Below are 20,143 nucleotides of genomic sequence, written 5' to 3' on the forward strand. Positions count from 1 at the left end.
CTGCATGGACAGCGAGGAGCAGCATGGCCAGTCCCAACCCCCCATGCCGCCCAGGCTCGTGAGTTCCCACACAGCTGCTAGGAACCCCCACTTCTGAGTGTCTTGGTGGGGCTTGACTCACATGGGGCTCAACATAGGGCCCAGTGCACACTTGACTCATGTTGCATGCTTGTAAAATCCGTTTTCTGCACCTGATCCTGGGGGTGCCTCCAGTGGTCTCATGGCAGCCTCGCTCTGGTACTGTCCACATCGACAGAGGAGGAAGCGACGTTTGAGGTCCTGCTCCAGTTCAGGAGAGAGCTGGGCTCCCACCGTCGAGGGCTCCATCTGGGGTCTCCAGAGGCAAGCCCCATCGCCCATGGTACTCACCGTGGTCCAGTCGTGTTTGGGGGTTCTGAGTTGAGGGGTGGGCGTGGGGAGCCGGGGCATGGCCCTGCTAACGCCCCCTTTCAGGGTGACATAAGCCGCGGAAGCAAGAGTGGGATTAATTTGGGCTGCTGTCGCAGAGACTGCTTCTGCCTAGAGCCCGAGGTTCTCCTCCGTGGCCCTCCTCCTCCTGCTCTGTCCGTCCTTCCACTCTGTCCGCACTGTGGGAGGAAGCACTGAGCCCAAGCAGTCACCGACGGGAGCGCCTTTGTTGTTTCTGCCCTGAAACGAGGAAAGTTTCTTACCAACTTTAAAGAACGCGAGCCAGCACAGGCCTCCCCCCACCTACCAACCCCTGGATCTCTCTGAAAAGCAGGCCTTCCTGGTAATCAAGTGTTTACAGAGGAAGGCTTTGTTCAGACCCTTCCTAGGGCTCTGTATGTTTAAACAAAGAGCTTTTTGGACCTAAACACAGATGTTCATTTGAAAATGAAAAATCAAATTATGCGGAGCCAGCTTTTGAAAGTTAATGCCCTATAGCGAGCAAGACAAAGAGAGGAGACACTGTGTTGTAAATTTCACTTAAATAACTTTTTATTTTAAATAAAGTTTTAAACTAAAGAGGAGTCATTTGAAAGCTGCTCATCTTCCTCTCTGTCCTCCAATGGAACATCTGTGCTTCTCGGGAGGCTGGGAAAGACATGAATGCACAGCTAACCGGCAGAGAGCTCTTTTTACCATAATTACACCTTGCTCATTTCAGAAGCACAATGCCCGCATGAAATGCCAATTAAGCCTGCTATGTTAATGAGTCGGAGCCTGAATGCCCGATTACAGCGGACACGAATCCCACCGGAACGGAACGGGTTTGATAGGACCCCTGAGTTTGTTCTGTTTTAATGGAAATGTTACCATATGTAGCGAAACTTACCACTCGCTTTTATTTAAAAGTGATCCATTTTGGGGTTTTTTGGTCAGCAGATTTTATTTTTTTTATTTATTTATTTTTTTAAAGATTTTTTATTTATTTATCAGAGAGAGAGGGAGAGAGAGCAAGCACAGGCAGACAGAATGGCAGGCAGAGGCAGAGGGAGAAGCAGGCTCCCCACCGAGCAAGGAGCCCGATGTGGGACTCGATCCCAGGACGCTGGGATCATGACCTGAGCCGAAGGCAGCTGCTTAACCAACTGAGCCACCCAGGCGTCCCTGGTCAGCAGATTTTAAAGTAGGTATATTCCGAACCCCTGGAGGGGAGCCTTGTCCCCTCTGCTCTAGGTGGCTGCATAGGGCATCTTGAAGGTCACTGTGACTCCGCTTGCCGCGGGCCTGGGTGCTCTGTGGTGCAAGGCTTGGGGTGTTGCCAGGCGAATCCGGCCCAGGTCAGCAGTGACAGTGACAGGCGTCCAGGTACCGTGTCCATGTCTGGGGTGGCAGCTTGGACACGTGTCTGGGGTTGAGAGCCCTGGACGGCAGAGCTCTGGGTGTCCGGCGGATCCTTGGGTCCCAGCGCTCTGGTGCCCATGGAGGAGCCGCTCTGCACTGTGGCGTCCCCATCTGTGACAGCCAAGCCCTCTCTGGTGGTTTCAGGTAGAAGCACTGGGGACTCGGTGCTGGCACGTTTGCTGTGGCATCGGCTCCTTCTAAAGCTGCCTTCCTGAACTTGGTGCCAACAATGAAAGTGGTCAGCCTGATCTTGGGCAGGGCCCATCACTTGTGGGTGGGTGTCGCCAGTGAGCAGGGCAGGAATGCTGACCTGCTGCTGGGAGAGAAGAAAGCAGTACTCCCTTCCTTCAGCATTGCTCAGAGGAGGGTCCCCTGCAGGGTGGGCAGAGCCCCTCTGACCTGTGGGGTCCACGTGTTGGGCTCCAGCGGTCAGGCTCCTTTCTCTTAGGCTGCTTCCTGGGGTCAGTCACGCAGATCCTCTGGCCTTCAGGACACCCTGTGTTCTCCCTGTGCCCGGCCAGCCCTTTGGCTCCGCCTTCCGGGACTCCTCGGTTAAGTTGGCCCTTGTGCTTTTGTCTTCTTCATAGCACTTAGTGCCTGGCATTGGGGCCCTCCCCTCCTTCTTTGCTGCTGACATACCTGCAGTGAGAAGTGCCTGTTGTCCTGGGCTGTGGTGGCCAAGCACGTCTCACCCCCAGATGGCTGTGGGAAGGCGGCCAATCCCTCCCTTGCTCCCATATCCTGCCCTGGACAGGGAGGACTATCTTTGGGTGGCTGGGGTGGGGGCCCCATCTTGGGCTCGAAGCGCACTGTGTGTCTCGTGGTGAAGTATTTGGGGGGGATGTGTCCCCTGCTCGTTACTCCAGGAGCCATCCTTGGGCTAGGGTTTTATGACTACCCAGCCCATGGGGCTTGGGGGCATCTGACATGGACATTTGCACCACAGGTGGGCAGTGGAGGGCCGCGCAAGGCCCCGGAGTGGGGCCGGGTGATGGATGTGCCAAGCAAAGCAGGCTCCCCTGGCTTAGGATAATTACAGTGGGATTTGGCGGTGCTGTTGTCCACAGAGAAGGCATTCGGGGTGTCAGAATGAAGCATGGAAGTATCAGACAGTTATGTTTTCAGGTTAAGAATTTAATGAGGAGTAAATTCATTTAAACCAGAGAGCTGGCTGTAGGGGAACTTCCTCCGCGAGAGCGTTGTTGCACGGCTCTCCTCGCTGCTGACATTTCATCCTTCGTTGTGCGCTCTCCAGCCCTCTCCCGGGAGGGCCGCCTCCTGCAGGCAGCAGAGTGTTGGACGTGTGGATCCAGAATGTAAAGCCACGGTCTCTGCGGACCACGCCGCATCCCTCGGCTGTCCTCCAGTCGCTGGTGATGGCTCCCCTCTGACACGGCCGGGCGGGGTGCACTGTCACCTGCTTTGCCCTGGCCTGGCCCACGTGGGCGTGTGGCGGCTTCCAGACCACAGCTGCCTATGGGGCACGGGGGGTGCCCTCTGGTCATCATTCCTCTGGCTGAAGATGCTTCTGCTCGAGGCAGCTGAAGCTACACGTCTTCTCCTCATGGGTGGTTTTCAGACACTGGCTAAAATAAATGTTTCATTTTCTGCTGGGTTCTTGGGGGCCCTTTCTTCCATGCCCTGGGGGACTGTTTTGCAGCTTGTGATCAGGACTCGAGTGACTGGTGGCTCCCCCGTCTCACACTCTCCCCATCATGTTCCCAGAGTCCAGGGCACCATCTGAGACTGTCCGTCTGGCTCCAAGCGCCACTGGGGGACTCTTGTTCCGCGGTTGAGTGTGCTATGCCACGCGGCAGGCTACTCTGGGTGGGTGGTGTGCCCTGCCCTCCCCCTCCCTCCGTTGCTTTAACCAGTGGTCCCCCTGACACCTGGCGGGTGGCGGGGTGGTGGTGGTGGGAGCTTGCTGCTGCATGTGGAGTCCCAGAGCCCCTGAGCTCAGTCCACACCTTCTCCATATACCAGGTGGTGGGCTGTGCCCGGTTCCCAGCAGCCCCACCTCTGTCAGATGGATCCCAGGAGTGGGGGCGTTCCAGGGTTCTTCATCTCTCCTTTCCGCTCCCCCTCCCCTGCTCCTGCATTTATTCTCTGAGATGGGAGCACCGTCATGGAGCATTGCCGGTCGCTGTGTGCTGTCCCAGGAGCAGGCCCCATGGGCTTGGTCATCTGGCGAGGAGCCACATGCACTAACATGGCTATGGGGGGCTAGCCTGGGACACAATGCAGGAGAGAAGGGGCACCTGCCTTGGCTGGCTGGGGCTTGTCACAGCAGGAGTGGGTGACCTTGACGTTGAGGCTTGGCATGATAGGAGTTCCCCATCGGTGGGCGGTGTGTGGGGGGGCTCTGCACGAGAGAGCTCATGGGTGGGAGGGAACAAGGCCAAGGGTAGGCCTTGCGTGATGGGGTCCTGGATGGCTGTGTACATGGGGGCTGGGGTGTGATCCCAGGGTGTTGTCTTTGCTCTCCTTAGGTTGTAGGGCTGACATCCTGAGAAGGCGCAGTGCCCCGTCCGCCCAGCCTGTTGTGCAGCATACCTTCTCGGGGAAGGAGGAGAGAGCGCCGCACCATCCTTGGGTGGTAGGCCTCGGGTCTAGTCTAGATGCCCAGTGCACTTGTTGGTGGTGGCAAGTGCAGCCGCAGGGCCTGGTTCTCTCCTGTGTCCTCCCCGCAGCCTGTTTGTGGCAACGGACTATTACTTGTGTGCCACGGAACAGGGCCCAGAGGCTCTGAGAGGCCCACACCCCAGGTGCAAGGCATTGGGTGAGTGAGGCCTTCGTGGCTCCCTCTGCTGCCTGCACCGCACTGTGGAGCACGCTGCCTTTCCTTGTGCCAACTGAGTGTTTATGGGGCGCATGGGAGGCTTGGGGCTGCTTGGGGCCTGTTTGCAGAGCACACGGCCCAGCAGAACAGCCAGCAACTGCTGTGCACTTGGGTCAGCTGATGGAAGAGTATCTTTGTTGTTCCCAGTCTCGCTCTGGCCCGGTGCTCTCTGCCTCTGAGTAGCCTCCAGGGCCGAGCATCCTTTGGGGGCAGAGCCGTCTGCATCTGCTGACACCGTGGACAGAGGTCTCCCCTTGGTAGTGGGCTCCATGCTTAGAAGGACACTGTTCAAGTTGGCTACTTAAGACGCACATAATTGGAAGGGGAGCCTTCCCTGTCCCGCATGGCAGAGGATTGTAAATCTTCTCTGATTAAAGGGAGCGGATTCAGAGGGTGGGAGAGAGGAGTTGGAGACAAATTGGCAGCGCGACTCCCTTCCTTTTGCTGATGGGGAAAGTGGTTAATTAGGTGATTTTTCTCTTCCTCTGACACGTGCAAATGAGACTCTGTTAATAACTGAGCTGTTACGTAAATGGTGAAATTTCAACACCCCTGTCAGCTTGTCAGGCGTGTCTGCAGAGTCGAGGTGAGCTTGAGGGAGAGACACTTGAAGGCTCTTGCCTCTCCGTGGGGTCCTCTGTAAACTCCCGGGGCTCGCTGTGGGCAGGGGTGGGGGGCACCCCATTCCCATCCTCCAACCTGTCTGGGCCTTGCAGCTACTGAAGATGGAGGTAACAGGATGAGTTGCCAGGATGAGGTCAGTGGTCATTGCCCGGGGCTCAGGCTCACCTCGCCACGCTTCTCCCCTGCTTCCTGCGTGCGGGAGCACCAATGCCAGGCTCTGGCCATGCATGGGTGCGCATGTGTGGGGGTCTTGGGAGCCGGCTGTCCCGGGTCGGCGGGGCTCAGAGCACGACCCTGGGCACTGGCCAGACCAGGAGGCGTTTATCGTCCTTAGGAAGCAGGCTTTTCGCTCTCAGAAGTGTGTAGCTGAGACATTCTTTTCAGTCTTTTTTTCTGCCAAAACGCCGGAATCTAAGAAGCTACTGCTTTCTCACACGGGCTTTCGGGAGTAAACACGATCTCATCACTCAGGTGGGGTTTGTTGGTCTGCTCCCTGTTTTCCAGCCAGTCTCCATCGGGGGCGTGCCAGGCCGCTGGCTGTGGGCTTGGAACCTCAGCCGGCTCCTGCCATTTGTTTTTTCTTCCTCCCAGACTCTTGACAGGTTGTTCTTGAACCCCCGTGCCTGCCAACCCACCCTGGGGTTCTGCGCTGTGTGTGGTTCACTCTGCAGGCACCCCCAGCCAGTGGCAGTGACACATGTGGAGCATGAGCTCATGAGGGCTCAGGCCTCCTCCTGCACCCTGCCAGCACCAGGACTGCCTGTGTCTTGGCCTCCCAGCCGGATGGACCATCTCGGGGGATTGTTCCTGGAGGACATGCGGCCTGGGCCTCAGGAGTGCCACCAGGACGTGGTAGCCGAGCTGGTTCCTGGCCTGAGGCATGGAGGCCCTGACCCTGTCTGGTGGATTTTGAAGACGAGGATCTTCTGGCTCAGGTTCCTGGGACTTCCATACCTCCTACCCTGATGCGCGCTCTCCATTCTCCACTCCTGCCTGGCCTCTGGGTGGTGGGTTGTTAGTATAGTGGAGACGGGTAGCTGTCTGTCTTGCAAATCTAAAATGAGATTTTACTTTTTAAATAAAAAGAAAGGAACGCTTGAATATTTGCAGCTGGGAGATGGCAGAGATTAGAAATGCTACTTATCTCTGTAGCACAAAAGAAGGGGAGCGAAGTGCTGCTGAATACTGATGAAGCTGCGGCCGCACGAGCCGCTGTGGGGACGGCCGCCCTTGCTGACGAGCTCCATGGGGACAGGGCCGGCGTTCCCAGCTGTGCTGCGGGCCAGCGGGTGTCTCAGGCCGGAGTGGGAAAGTCACCCTGGCTCTGGCTGGAACTTCCTGAACTCCAGGTGCCTTGTTCTGGAGTCCTACCTGGCCCCAGGCCGCGTTGCCCCCATCTCTGCCATCCCCTGTGCGGCCTCCAGGCCTGCAGCACCTGCTGTCCCCCTCTATAGCTCCCTCACTGCCCGTGTAGCCGCTGGGTAAGGTCACATGGCTCCCTGGGCCAGTGCGTCTTCCCGTCTTCATTCCCATGGCCTGCAGTCCTGTGGGTGCACACAGATTGCACTACTGCCACATGCTGTGTGTCCTCAGCATTGCTCATTCCCCTCATCCGCAAACCAGGCAGGACCGCATGCACACATAAGGGCATGCTGCCACATGCCCGGCCTCCTCCTGGGCTGGGGTCATGGTTGCTGTATGCGGCCGGCTTCCATCGGGCGACGCATGCTGACCACCCCACCGTGGGCTTGGCTGCCCCTCACCCCCGCAGCCCTGTCTTCCCCCTGTTCCAAGCTGGCATGTTCTTACTAGGCGGACTCGTGCACTGTCCCTGCCTTTGGCAAGGAGTAGGCCAGCATTGACTGAGTACCCTCTGTGGGTGGAGCCTGACTGATGGGGCACTCTGTGGGGCTTCTTGTGGAGGCCGGCTGCACTTGTCGGACTCTGAGGTTGTCCTGGAATCTTTGGAGTTGAAGCTGTGTGAGATGTGTCTTTGGAATAAGGGGGACCCTGAGAAGGCAGAGCTATGCAGCCTGGGGCCTGCTGTACCAGGGACTCGACTGGGTCCTTGTCACTTGCATCTCACCTCATCCCCAGAGGTACTGCGTGCTGGGCGTGGTCTTGTGTTGCTGCGGTGCTGATGACAGCCGAAGGTGTCCACGGTCATCAGATGCCTCATGTGTAGGAAGGGGGAAACTGAGGCAGAGAGGAGGCTGCTGCCTGGCCCATAGTGTGTGTCTAAAAGTGGGTGTCCTCGCACCAACGATGACTTCTGTGGCTGGTCACACCTTCATGCCCAGTGCTCTTTGGCGTTGCTGGTCTTACTTTCAGCCTAACAGAGAGTCCCTATATGGGGGCTAAGGAGACTGAGGTTGTGGAGTAATGACCCTTGCCCAGAGTCACACAGCCATTCAGGGGCAGGGGTGGGTGGAAGTTGGGGCTGGAGCTCACGTTCTCACCCATATGCGTTGCCAGGGCTCTGTGCCCTCCGCCCAGCCCTGGGCTCAGCCATGCTGGGTAGGTGCTGCCTGAGCCAGCCCATGCCCTAGCGTTCGTTATTGGGTTCCTTGGAGGGGCTTGAGTTGACAGGTCTGCCTGAAACAGGCACAAGAAGGTTCTCTGGGCGCCGTAGCCTTCTGCCATGGGGGTTGCTTCTTGGTGACCCTGGCCTTGGCCTTGTGTCGTTTGCTAAGGAGCTCCATGATGTTGCCTGCAGCCCCTGTCACCACCCCTTGCCTCCTGTGCATGGTGAACAAACAGAAGTGGACCCCAAGGGGGTCCCAGGAGGGCAGTGGAAAAATTGAAAACCTGGTGAGGGCCAGTGCAGGAAATGACATGGGCTCTAGGCAGTGGAAACCAGAGCCAGATTCATGTTCAGCCACAAGGTTGCTTGTGCCTAAGAACCAGATCTCATACATTAGCTTGCAGGTGGGGACGCTGGGGGGTAGACAGCCCAGCCCACATGCTCAAGAGGGACCAGGTTTGTACCCAACCCACCATACAAGGGAGATACTTCTTTTTTCTTCTGGGAACCCTGGTTGTGGCCGACTAGGTCAGCCTTTGATGGGCCGGTCTCTTGGAGACCATCCATCCTGTCCAGGTAGGGACCCCATGCTTGTGGTGAGCAGCACCTGCTTCCTCGTTTCTGTGCCCTCCAAGGTGATGTCACATCCCTATTCTATTGGTGGGTGGCTGGGGGTTGGTGTAGGTGGCCCTGAGATTTTCCACCCCTGCCAGACCCTTGCTGTCGACACACTCTCTCCCCCTCCTCAGGGAAGCACAGTCTTCCTGGGAGAAGACCCTGGGCCCCCACCCCGGGCTGGGGGCTGCCCCTGAGCGTGCTGTACACCCTGTCTCCGCACAGCCCAGAGTGTGTGTCCACGGATGCTGTGGCTTCTGCACGTGTTCTCCCCCTTGCTCCCCTCCCGAGAGTCCTCCCTGGTGTCCTGGCCCCACCGGGCCGGCTTGTAAATGTGCATGCCTCCCTCTGTATGCCTTGACAGAGCTCATGATACCATGTGTGCAGAACAGCACAGACGTGTGTGTGGTACTCACACACAGTACAAGAGTCGTGTGTCGGGTGTTGCTGTCTGTCCATTGTCCCCGCTCTGTGATGCTTCCTTGTGCGAGCTTGCCCTGGGTTCCAAACCACTCTGCTGTTGGCAGGCTTTTGGGTGGTTCTCTGCTTGGGCCGCTGGTGAGTGTGTGCGGCACGGCGGGTGGGCAGGGTCCCCGGGGCCTCCACCGACGGCAGCCTGTTGTCCCCGTGCTGTGCCGGGAGCCCTGCTCACACCGTCTCTCACCACCATTGTGTCCTGGGGCCTCTTGCCTGTCCAGTTTTGTGATGTGTGTAGTCAGGCCTTGTGCCCGTTTCCCTGTCATGTCGTTGGCTTTATACAGACAGATCTGTGTGGGTTCCTTGGATAACGTGTGTGTGCGTGTGTGTGCGTGTGTGTGTGTGTGTGTGTGTGTGTGTGTGTGTGTAGCGGACTCCTTCTCCTTGAGCCCAACTCATCAGCTTTTTCTCTTTGTGTCTTTCAAGACATCTTTGATGACTTGGAAAAGCACTCCGTGTTTGTTTCTGAAAGCTGTCTTATCTTGCCTTCCACGTCTAGATCCCCTGTCCAAGGACCTGTGTGTAGGTCCCGTGTCCGCGGACCTGTGTGTAGGTCCCCTGCCCGCGGACCCGTGTGGCGTGCTGTGAGGTGCAGGGTTTCAGAAGCCTCCTGTGCCAGGTGGCTAGCCGGCCGACCTGGTCACTTTTGGAAAAGACCACCCACCGTTCCCTGCTGGACTGTTGTGATCACTGTATGCGTTGACTGTGCATGTTTGGGGCTGTTCCCTTAGTTTCTTAGTCCATCTGTCCACGCGTTTCCTTCTGATGAGTGTACATAGAGGAGGAAGAGGCCCGGAGGCTGAGCTCTGGAGGAGCCTGGATTGAGGCGGATCTGGGAGCCGCAGGTAAGGGTGTGTCACAGAGCAGGGGTGATTGATGTGTGGCTGCCTCAGGCTGACCCATTAAGACGACCCTTCAGAAGCTTGCGGCATGGAGTTTGTGGTGGCCTTGACCGTAGTGGGTTCTGTGGAGGTGCGGGGGCAAGCCTGTGTGAGTGAGCGAGCGTGCCCAGAGCCGGAGCGAGGTGGCTCGCGTGAGTTCTGCAAAGGGGATGGGTGAGCCAGTTGGGCTGGGTGAGCTGATGAGGCGGGCTGTGTTCAGGATGCATATTAACGGAATGGCCTGGACCGTGGGCTCCGCTGGAGGTGAGTGTGTCACTGATGAGAGGAGGTGGCGTCAGGGTCTGCTGTGGCTGGGACGTGGGCCGCCATCCGGGCCAGCAGCAGGAGGGGCTGCAGAGTGGGCCCAGGGGAAGGAAGGTGTGGTTTGTTCTGTTTCCTCCATGGAATGCAAAGTAGGACTCTGCGGCCAAGCCTGAGGTTGGTGGAGATTGGTACCTGAGATGGGCATGAGAGACAGCGGGGCAGGGACGCGGCATGACTGCGTGGGGGGCACCAGCCAGCAAGGCCCTGCGTTCCCCTCAGCGATACTCATTGTGCTGCTGCAGGGGTGCGGCCGATGTGATGGTGGCAGCCTCGGGTGTCGTCAGCCCCTGTGGTGAAGTCAGCAGGAGAGCAGAGGTGCAGAGTGAGAGGCATGGTCTCACTGATGCTGGACTTCCCACTGGGATGAGGAGGGGGCGAGGGCAGTGGAATCTGTAGCCTGTGGGCAGCAGGGATGGAGCCGGGTCACAGTTCCTGGAAGGATAGTCAGGCCCTCCTGTGGGGGTTCAAGGGGGCAGGTACTGGGAGGGCAGGACAGGAACTGAAAGGCACCTTGTGGGAGCAGCCCAGCTGCCTGGTAGGTGTGCTGTGGGGAATGGCAGCGAGGCCAGATCCTGCCGGATCTCAGTGCATGTCTGGGATGGAACCAGTCTCCTCTGTCACGGTCACACTACCCACTGGCTTCCTCGTGACACCTCTGGCTACGCCCTGAGGACGCCTCACCCCGGCAGCATTCACAGGGCAGTAAGAATGTGGATCATGGCATGCATTCTTTGCTGAAACCCTCCAACGGCTTCGTGTCTGAGGGGGAGCGGACCAGTCTCTGCAGTGGTTCCCCAGCCCCTGCCTGGGACTTCCTCCCCGTCTTCACCGTCTCCCTGCCTGCTGCCGCCCTCCCGAGCCCCCGCCTTCCTGAGCCCCCACATTAGGGGTCATCCTTTCTGGGCTAGCTCTTCACCTTCTCTTATGGTTTCCTTTGTGCCGCTTGTCTCTCCAGTTGCTTTCATGTCCTCGGGAGCAGCTACTGTGCGTTCAGACAGCGGCCTGACATTTCCATCCTGTGCCTTCCCAGCTGTGCCCTCTTTTCAGGGGAGCCCAGCCCAGCCCCGTTGGCCCAGTGAGCACTCAGAGCTTCCCCGGCCACCTCATCCCAGTTCCTCTGGCTGGCCAGTGCCCAGGGTCTGCGGCTTCTGGTGTCCGTGACGTTGGCTGTGGACGTGCCAGCGACGGGGGCCGGCTGATCCCCGGGTTGGCCAAATCTCCCTGGCCCATGTGCTGGGAGGGAGCCTTCCACGCCCGGAGGGATGGAGAGGGGCAGGCCAGAGCTCTTTGAGTAGCTTTTTAAGATTGTGATTACAAAAGGAATCCATTCTCATTTACAGCATTTGACAAAAACAAAGCAAAAGAAAACCAGGGCAGCTGAGAATAAAGGTTTCCCACAGTCCTTCTCTCCTGTGAGAACCACCTTGAACGTGTTGGCTAAGATCCTTGCTCACATAGAATCGGTGTTTTCCTGATACTATTTTTAGGGAAGTGTAACACTCTGTGTAGTTTGTGGTTTGGGTCTTCTTTCTTTGTTTAATCTCATGAGCATTTTCCGTGTTAAATATTCTTTTAAAACAACTTTTGGCTGTAACTTTCTTTACGAATGCTCTATTGACCCAAACTTGTTATTAGATACTTTTGTCATTTTTTCCATTTTTCTAAGTAACACTTTGATTGGTACACACGTCAGCAAACCTGTCTGCATCCCTGGCCATCTCCTTGAGGAGTCCTTAGCCTGGGACTGGTGCCAGGAAAGTCCGCATGTTCTCCTGTATGACAAGACGTCTGGGCTGCTATAGCACTCAGGGGTCCTGGTGCTCACTCAGTGGTGATGGCAGGCCAGGGTGACCCCACAGCCCAGGGCGGGTGCAGGTCTGGCCCCGCCCCCGATGTGCCGTTTGACCTTGGCCAGGAGCTCATGCTCTCAGAGGTTCCCAAGGGACATCGGAATAGGAACGGTCGGCGTCAGCATGGCTGTGCCCCTGCGCACGGCAGGACCTTCTCTGTCAGCGCCCCTCCCGAGTCAGCCGGCTTTCTGACCCGGATCGGCTTGTTTATGCCACGCTGCTTGGACACCAAGGTGTGCTTCAATGGTTTTCCTGAGACCCTTCTCCTTGAGGGGCACCCTTGCGCCCACCCCGCTCTGGGCCTATGGGACGGCACCCCGTGCTCAGCATGGGCAGGACCCTGTGCGCGCTGGTTGTACTTTACTAGGGCCCCCGCACCTGGCTGGTTCTGTGTGTGTCCAGTGCTGGGGGCCCCGACAGGCTGTGGAGCCCCTGCCCTCGCGGCCGTGGCATAGTTGGTCCCGGCTCCGGTGCCGCCCCAGCCCTGTGTGGAGACTAGAAGAGGGAGGAAGGGGGGTGCACTTGGAAGTTCTGTTAACAGACACGTGCTCACTTTCTTGGCCCCACTCGTCTCAAGCTCCCAGTGGTCTTGTTTCCTCGAAAGCTCCCTGCTTTAGCTCGTCTGTGACCTCAGCATTCCTGGCAGCTCCTTGCCCTGATGTAGGGCACCCCATTCCCCTGCCACCTTGGTGTTCTACCTGAGAGGAGCAGAGCAGTTGGGGGCACCGTCTGTCCCCTCTGTGGCGTCTCCGGGGCCCCAGGGGAGGAGGGGCGGCCGGTGCCTGTGGTTGTGTGCATTTCTCTCTGGCTAGCGCCCACTCAGTCTTTGACCTGCTCCTTGTCACCGGCTGAGTGATAGATCTGGAGTCTCTGATTGGAGGGGCTCTGGCAGCCCTTGTCTTGAATCTCCACATGACCGAGATTTGGTTAGTTGAGGCCAAGGCCCAGCTCTTCACCTGTGTCATTACTGCTTCTCATCCTTTCCTGGGGGCCGGCTTCATCCCCTTCCTCCTGCCTTTGGGTTTGGTGGTTTCGGGAGCCTGCCTTCTCTCCTGTCAGGTGTCCCGGCCTGATGCAGCCCTGTGGGGCGGGCCTTGTGAGTTTACTTGCCACGCCCCTAGCAGGGTCTCAAGGAAGCAGGCCGCGGGCTGTGCCCTCCGGGATGGGTGTCTGACTCCCACGGAGCTTGAGCTGCCCACGTCTCAGGCCGGGCTGCAGGGAAGCCTGTCCCGTGCTATGAGGACACCCCCTTCCTGCGGCCCAGTCCCAGCCGTCTGACGTCTGATGTTAGGGGAACACGGTATGTCGGCATTACCTATTAAACAGCACCTTATCGAGGGGTCATTACATCCCATCAGATGCTGACACCCCGCGCATCCTCCCGCCAGGGCCTGCCCTGCCCCCGGCTGCTGGGTGGGTTCGGTCCCTCTTGCTGCCCAGTGAGGTTCTGGCGGGGTTCCCCCAGCTTGTTGGTCTTTCTCCCGCGTGGACCGTGGGCAGTATTTCTGTGCAGGTCTGGTTGAGCGTGTCCTTGGCTCAGAGTGTGGCATTTGTGCTCCGCCTGGGGGAAGCCGCCGGCTTGCTTCACTCGTGCCCTCACGGTACCTGCTGTGGTGGGTCTTGTGGGTGCAGCGAGGCCAGGGGTGGCTCCTCTTGGGTGTTGTCCTCGTCATTCCGCTTGCCCCACCCTCTCTGAGTGCTTCCTGACCCATCGGGTATCTTCCTTTTGAAGTGCTCTCAGCGTAGATATGACTTAACGTATTTTTCTCCTTATTTGCTCACAGCCTTTGTCTGTTTTTCTGTCTTCTTAAAAAAGTAATTTTGGAGGAGTTTTTAATAGCTTGAGGAAATTAGCTCTTTGTCTGGAAATATGGTTTCCCAGTTTGACATTTTCCTCTATTTGCTCATGAAATTTTCCTGCCGATGTTAATTTTTAATTGTTATCTAGTTGAGTCCATGGGCCTTTTCTTTCAGTGCTTCTGTTTTATTTTTGTTAACGTGGGAGTGCGGAGTGGACGTTGTCTTTCCTCAGTTGGGATCGGTCTCCTGCAGTTTGCTCTGTCGTGCTCTGGTTCTTGGGTCTGGAACCCCTGACCGCTGAGGCTGTCTTGTGTTCAGAGCAGCGGGCTCTCGCTGTGTGGTCCAGAGACCTCTGGTTGTCCTAACAAGACCCTGTGGACAGCCAGTCTTTCCGCGATGCCAGGCTCCTCTGACCGGGAGGTCTCAGTCCCTTTCCCTTGTTTTGAGCGCGAGGACGTGGCTGGCTTTGGTTCCGGTGGCTGCGTGTGGTGTCCGTGGGCCCAGGTGGTGGGGTCCTCTCTGTGTTTTCTCCGTGTCCCGGTTGCGGTTGCTTTCTCCACATGAGCTCCAAGTGTGGTGGCCTCATTTCAAATAAGGGCAGTTCTCATCGGCTTTGCCTTAAACATACAGGCTCATTTAGGGGAGTTGGTGTCTTAATGATTCTGACTCTTGAATACATTGTCCAGATGTGCCTGCTGGTTTGTCTTTTTCTGCTTTTCCTAGTAGTTAAAATTACCTTCCAGTGGATTTTACAGTTACTTTATCTTTTTTGTTGCCCGTGTTGGGGTCTTTTCTTCTGTGACATTGTCTGGGTTTTCCCATTCGGTCCGAGACAGTGCTCAGTTCTGTGAGCCGGGAGCTGCACTCCTGCTCTGGACAGTGCTTGAGAGCTCGGGCATTCTGGTCTTGCTGTGCTCCGTACTGAGTTGAGTTTTAGCCTTCCCAGACCCTGTTTTCTTTACTTTTCCCTGGGGGTGTTATGAGTGCCTCCCTTTGGGGTCTGGCATGAGGCTACCGGAGCCCGAGGGTGCACAGTGCCGTGTGCAGGGCCGGCACCCACGGAGCCTCTGCCCTTGTCACTGTCGTGCTCAGCATCGTGGTCAGCGTCTTCACCACTGGTGAAGTCTTCACCACTGGTGGCTTTGGAGTGGCCGCGTGTCTGTGAGTCCGGGCCTTGAGCCGCACGACTCTGCCTGCCATGCACAGTGCTCTCATGCTTATGCCTGGCTCCTGCCCCTTCGTCTGCGGCCAGGTCCCACTCTCCCTCTCCCTCCTCTCTCTGGAATGCTTGGCCCACCGCGTGAGAGCTTCTGGTGTGGCCCTGGCCCACTGTACAGGAAGGGAAAGCCGAGTGAGGGATCCCTGCAGGGCGGCTCCCTTCTCCTCTGGGTGTTCCGATGGACTGGGCATGGGGGTTGGTGCACACACCGCACATGGGCTGCGGCAGAGGTGCCGGCTCAGCCAGGCACACAGCCGGGCACATGCACATGGCTGGGGAGTGCTCGCCCCAAGGCCTGAATTGCTGATGCCGGCCCCTGCTTCCCATGTGTGTTCTAGCTGCTGCTCTCCCTTTCTGGACTCCAGTCCTCACTGCAGTGCTGAGGGCCCCCTCCCTGTGCACAGATCTGAGGGGTCAGTGTCTGGTTGGCCCCAGTGCTTCCTGGACCTATGCTCGCCAATGCCTGCAGGCACGTGGCACTCCCCTGCTGCACCCCACACCCCATCTCCCAGCCCTGGGTGCACTGGACTCCTTGTCTTCCCCTCATTCGTTCAGGATGTTTTGCTCACCGCCTCCTAGGTGTTGGGTACCATGCATGATGTTGCCCTCCCGCAGCTTCCTGTCTGGTGGGGTGGAGGAAGGGCCCACTGTGTGCCGTGCTGAGGATTGTGGGAGCTAGGGAGCTGGCTCTGACTTGGGCTGTGCAGGGACTGGGTCCGGTGGGAGAGACCTTGGGAGAGGCCAGGGAGAGAGAGCAGTGGGGAAAGAAAAGGGCGTCTAAAGGAGCGGTTGGCTGGTGTAGTGGTCAGGGGAGGGAGAGGCTGTGGAAGAGGGGGGCTGCAGGCAGGTGAGTCTCCCCCAGATGGGTGTGCCCCAAGTGGATCTGGGGCTCAGCCTGAGCAAGGATGCCCTCAGCTTGCTGTCCTCTTTTCAGGGACTCAGCCTAGCCAGGTACAGGAGCGGAGAGAGGAGCAGGTGTGGTCCAGCCACCTGGGCCCACCCCTGAGTCCTTGCTGGGCTGGGAAGCAGTGAGGTGCCATTGGGATCTTTCTGGAAAAATGCTGTGTAAGCACCTCGCACTATTATCATTTAAATGGGACTTTTTCTACTACTGTGATGAAGTCAGGGCTCAGCCAGAGCAGGCTCCCTGCTTGTATGGTTGTGTGGCTTTGGGATGCTAATCTCATAGACAGATGGCCACTTTGAAATCCATTTCCTGTGAAGAAATTGTGTGAAGGGAAGCACTTTCCTTTGTCACCAGCCTTCTTCCTCCTCTTGCTGGGCACCGCAGGCCTGTGGGACTGCTGAGTGGGCTTCTTATCCTGAAAGGCGCTGGTGATGCACACACAGGAAGGGGGCCCTTCAGGAGGCAGGGTGACCCACTGAGACAAAGCTCCGGCCTTCGGGGCGCAGTGGGCGGCTTCTGGTCTGTGTTCGCGGGCCATGTGGGAGACCGAGGACGGCTCCTGCAGTGTCCTCCCAGTAGCACCGGAAGCCCTGCCCGCCGTGGTCTCTGGGCTGCGTCTGCACGCAGGTGGCCCCCTGAGCCTCTGCCGGTGCCTGTGCTGTGGGTCTGTTGCTCCCCACCTGCCACCGAGGTTCTGCGTCAGGCCTTACGGTAAACCACAGTATCACCCTGGCTTCAGCGGGATGAGCCCATGGGCCTGAGCGGCCCTGCTGTCCCGTGAGCTTACCTTGAATGTTGCCGTGCTTGCACTGTGCCCGCGGCTGGTGTGCGCATTCACCGATGGGCCTCCTCTCCTTGCCCTCATGTAAGAACCTGGCGAGTAGGGGTTTTTATCCCATTTGTGGGTGAGGAGGTTGAGATGTGCACTGGGGCTCATCGTCTGACAGCATCCACACCCTCTCCGGTGTCTGGGGGGCGTCGTGCAGGGCAGACTGCAAGTCACGCTAGCAAATGTGCCTCGTTTAAAACGTCCAGTGTCACACAGAGTGTGTTCTCCTACCACAAAGGGATGGAAATTAGACAACAGAGGGAAATTTGGAAAATCCGTAGACCAGAGGACATCAAACCACACATTCGCTAATACCAATGAGTCGAGGGAGAAACATGGGAAATTAGAAATGACTGTGGGTGAGCAGGGCACACACGTGGCACTCACAGGGACGCTCCCAGCTCTAAGGGCTGCACTAAGACCAGAAGATCACGTCCCACCTTAGTGAGCTGGAAGAAGAGCAAACCAAATTTACAGCAAGCCCGGGGAAATATAAATTAGAGATGAACGAAGGAGAGGATAGAAAAAAAGAACAAATAAAAAGTTACTTACTTGAGAAGACGAATAAAATGGGCAAACCATTAGCTGAACTGACTGAGGAAATCGGGGAGAAGGGTCAGCAAAGCAGGAGTGGGAGTGGGGACGTTGCTCCACGGAGGAAGAAGGGCCTGGGAGAGCACCGTGGGGGACTGTGTGCCCACACACTAGACTGTCTCGTGAGACACACGGAGCGCCAGAGTGGACTGAAGATGGGAACTATAGATGGACCTATGTGATTAGTAATCAGCCGCTGGAGTATTTCCAGTGAAGGTCCCAGGACCAGATGGCCTCATTGGTGAATTCTGCCTTATGTTTAAAGAAAGAGCTTACACAATGTTTCTCAAACTATTCCAAAACATAGAAGGGGAGGAATCCCTTTCTACCTCATCTTATGGTGTGCAGACAATTTCAGGAGCTCCCATTTGGGCCCCTGCCTTAGGGCACACACAGTGACTCAGGTGCTAACACCGTGAACTTGTGGAAGAAGCATTGGTGTCCTAAGTCTTTGTGACCTTTGACTGGGGAGTGGCTTCTTAACTAGGATGCCAGAAGCAAAGAGTGCTTCATCCGAATGAAATGCTTACGTGGGTCAAAGGACACTGTTAAGGAAGGGAAAAATCAGCCCACGGAATGGGAGAAGAGACTTGCAAATCAAGTATTTGATGGGGACCTAGCATCCAGAACGTCTAAAGAATTCTCACAGCTCAATGTCAAAAGGACTAAAAACTGAATTTTAAAAATGGACAAGGGGTCTGAGCCATCCACCCACAGAGGACACACAGATGGCCTGTATGCGATGTGGCTGGGATGCCGGCTATTAAGAACTCAGGAAACCGGGATTGGCGAGGATGTAGAGAAATTGCAGCCGTTTCGTGTGACATGGGGCAGGCGCTGTGGAGGATGGGCTGCTTGAGCAGATGCTGGCACACCCATGGCTGGAGATGGAGCAGTTGCCGTAGTCTGCAGTGGGAAGCGGCCCAGCGGCCCGGCGGCCCGGCGGCCCGGCGGCCGGGGAATCCCTGATTGATTTTAAAAATAGGACGTGTCCAGACAACGTGGCTATCGCTCAGCCTTTGAAAGGAGGGGAAGTCTGGTACCCACTCCAGCATAGTCGAGCCTTGAGGACACGATGGTCAGTGGAAGAAGCCAGACAGAAGGAATACACTGTAGGATCCCCTTCACAGGAGGTCCCCGGAGTCATGTCTTCAAATTCAGAGAGACAGGAAGTAGAGGGTGGGCGAGGGGCGGAGGAGGGGAGGGGTCAGTGTTTCATGGGGAGAGTCTCAGTGTGGAAGACAGAACATTCGGGAGATGGCTGGTGGGGGCTGTACCAGTGTGCCTGTGTGCTCAGTGCCCTGGGAGTGTGTGCTTAGCAGAGGTTAAAACATATGCTATGTATATTTCACTGCAAGCACAAAGGGCAAGGGACTTAAGTAGACGTTTTTCTAGATGCGCAACGGTCACATGGGAGCATTGGGACGACTGTGAGATGCCACCTCACGCTGGCTGGGATGGCCAGGAGCTGGGGAGGAGGGCGTGGCTCCTGGAGCAGTGAACTTCCGTCATCCTAAAGTCCTGACACTGACACATGGTGTCTCTGGAATGTGACTGTAAGAGACAGCAAGTAACCAGTGTTGGCCGAGCTGTGAGGAATTGGGAGCCACACAGACAGCGAGCAGGGTGCCAGGCGGTGCCGCCGCTGTGGGAACCAGTCTGATGGGTCCTCAGAAGGTTCACGCGGAGTCCAGCCTAGGGTGGCCGTGTGTAGGGCTGTTCCCTAGGGCACTGAAAATGCATGTCCCCCTGCAAGCCTGCACTGGAGTGCTGAGAGCCGTGCTGCTCACAGGAGCCAGGAGGCAGACAGAACCCAGCAGTCCACCCAGTGACGTGCAGATAAACCTGGCGTGGTGCACCTGTCCCACCGGGGGTCGCTCATTCCTGATTAAGGCGTCGTGTGGCCTCACCTGGTACTGCGACGACAGACCTGGGACCCGTGGTGCACAGTGAGGGGGGCCCTGTGTGCACGATTCCACGGGGCTGGCACGTCCACACCAGGCAAAGCCATGGACACAGACCATAGGTTATGGGTACTGGGCTGGGCAGGGGCTGGGGAGGGGCTGCCCGTGGGCTTGGGGTGAAGGAGTCTTCTTGAATATATGTTTGCATAGCATTGCAAATATACTAAAAACCACTAAATTGTTTAACATGGTGAAAATGGTGAATTTTCTGTAGATTTTATCTCAAAAAACAAGTCAGTCATGCAACAAATGGTTTTGTTATGGTAGTGACTGATAGGCTCACTGAGCAGCTGCCCCCCACCCCCGTCCCATTCTGTTTAAGTGGGGTTGGGGGATGCCCAGTGCGGGGCAGGTCCTTGGCCCCAGGTGTGTGGAGGGCACTCCTGGGGTGGGCTCGGTGCTGGAGTAGACGAGAGCTCAGTGGGACCTCAGGGAAGTCTGAACTCAGTGCTCATCACTGCTTGGTGGGGACAGGGCCAGGGCTCAGGCTTCTGGGAGGGCGTCCCCTTGTGTCGGAGTGGGGCACTGCCATGAGGGCACCCACTCGTTGCGGCTCCCTGGAGTTTGCCGGTTCTGTGATGGGCCGTGAAGGGGTCACTTCAGGGAACACGGTCTTCCAGTCCCTAGGTCTTCATGTGTAATGTGTGGGAGCATGACCATGATGAACTTGGGGCCACGGGAAACAGTGTGGGCACGTCCGGTCATCGGTCTCTGTATGTAGGTGGTTGCTGGAGCCTTGGTGTCTATGGGCAAAACAAAGCTGGGCCTTGGAGCATTTTATAGGATTTGAAGTCCTTTTGCCTGTCCTCTTTGTCTCTGCTGGTAAGACGTTTCTCCTGAGACCTGTCATGACCTCCATCCTGCCCGTGAGCTCTGTGAAGGCTGTC

The 20,143-nt window shown here is 57.2% G+C and overlaps 1 protein-coding gene across 3 annotated transcripts in view; it reads left to right on the forward strand.

Annotated features, from left to right (window-relative positions):
• MAD1L1 (mitotic arrest deficient 1 like 1) overlaps nt 1-20,143 on the forward strand; it is a 316,809-nt gene that overhangs the window by 95,318 nt on the left and 201,348 nt on the right. The window lies entirely within an intron of this gene.

The sequence above is a fragment of the Lutra lutra genome, chromosome 18 (genome assembly GCF_902655055.1).
Source record: "Lutra lutra chromosome 18, mLutLut1.2, whole genome shotgun sequence".
NCBI lineage: Eukaryota > Metazoa > Chordata > Mammalia > Carnivora > Mustelidae > Lutra > Lutra lutra.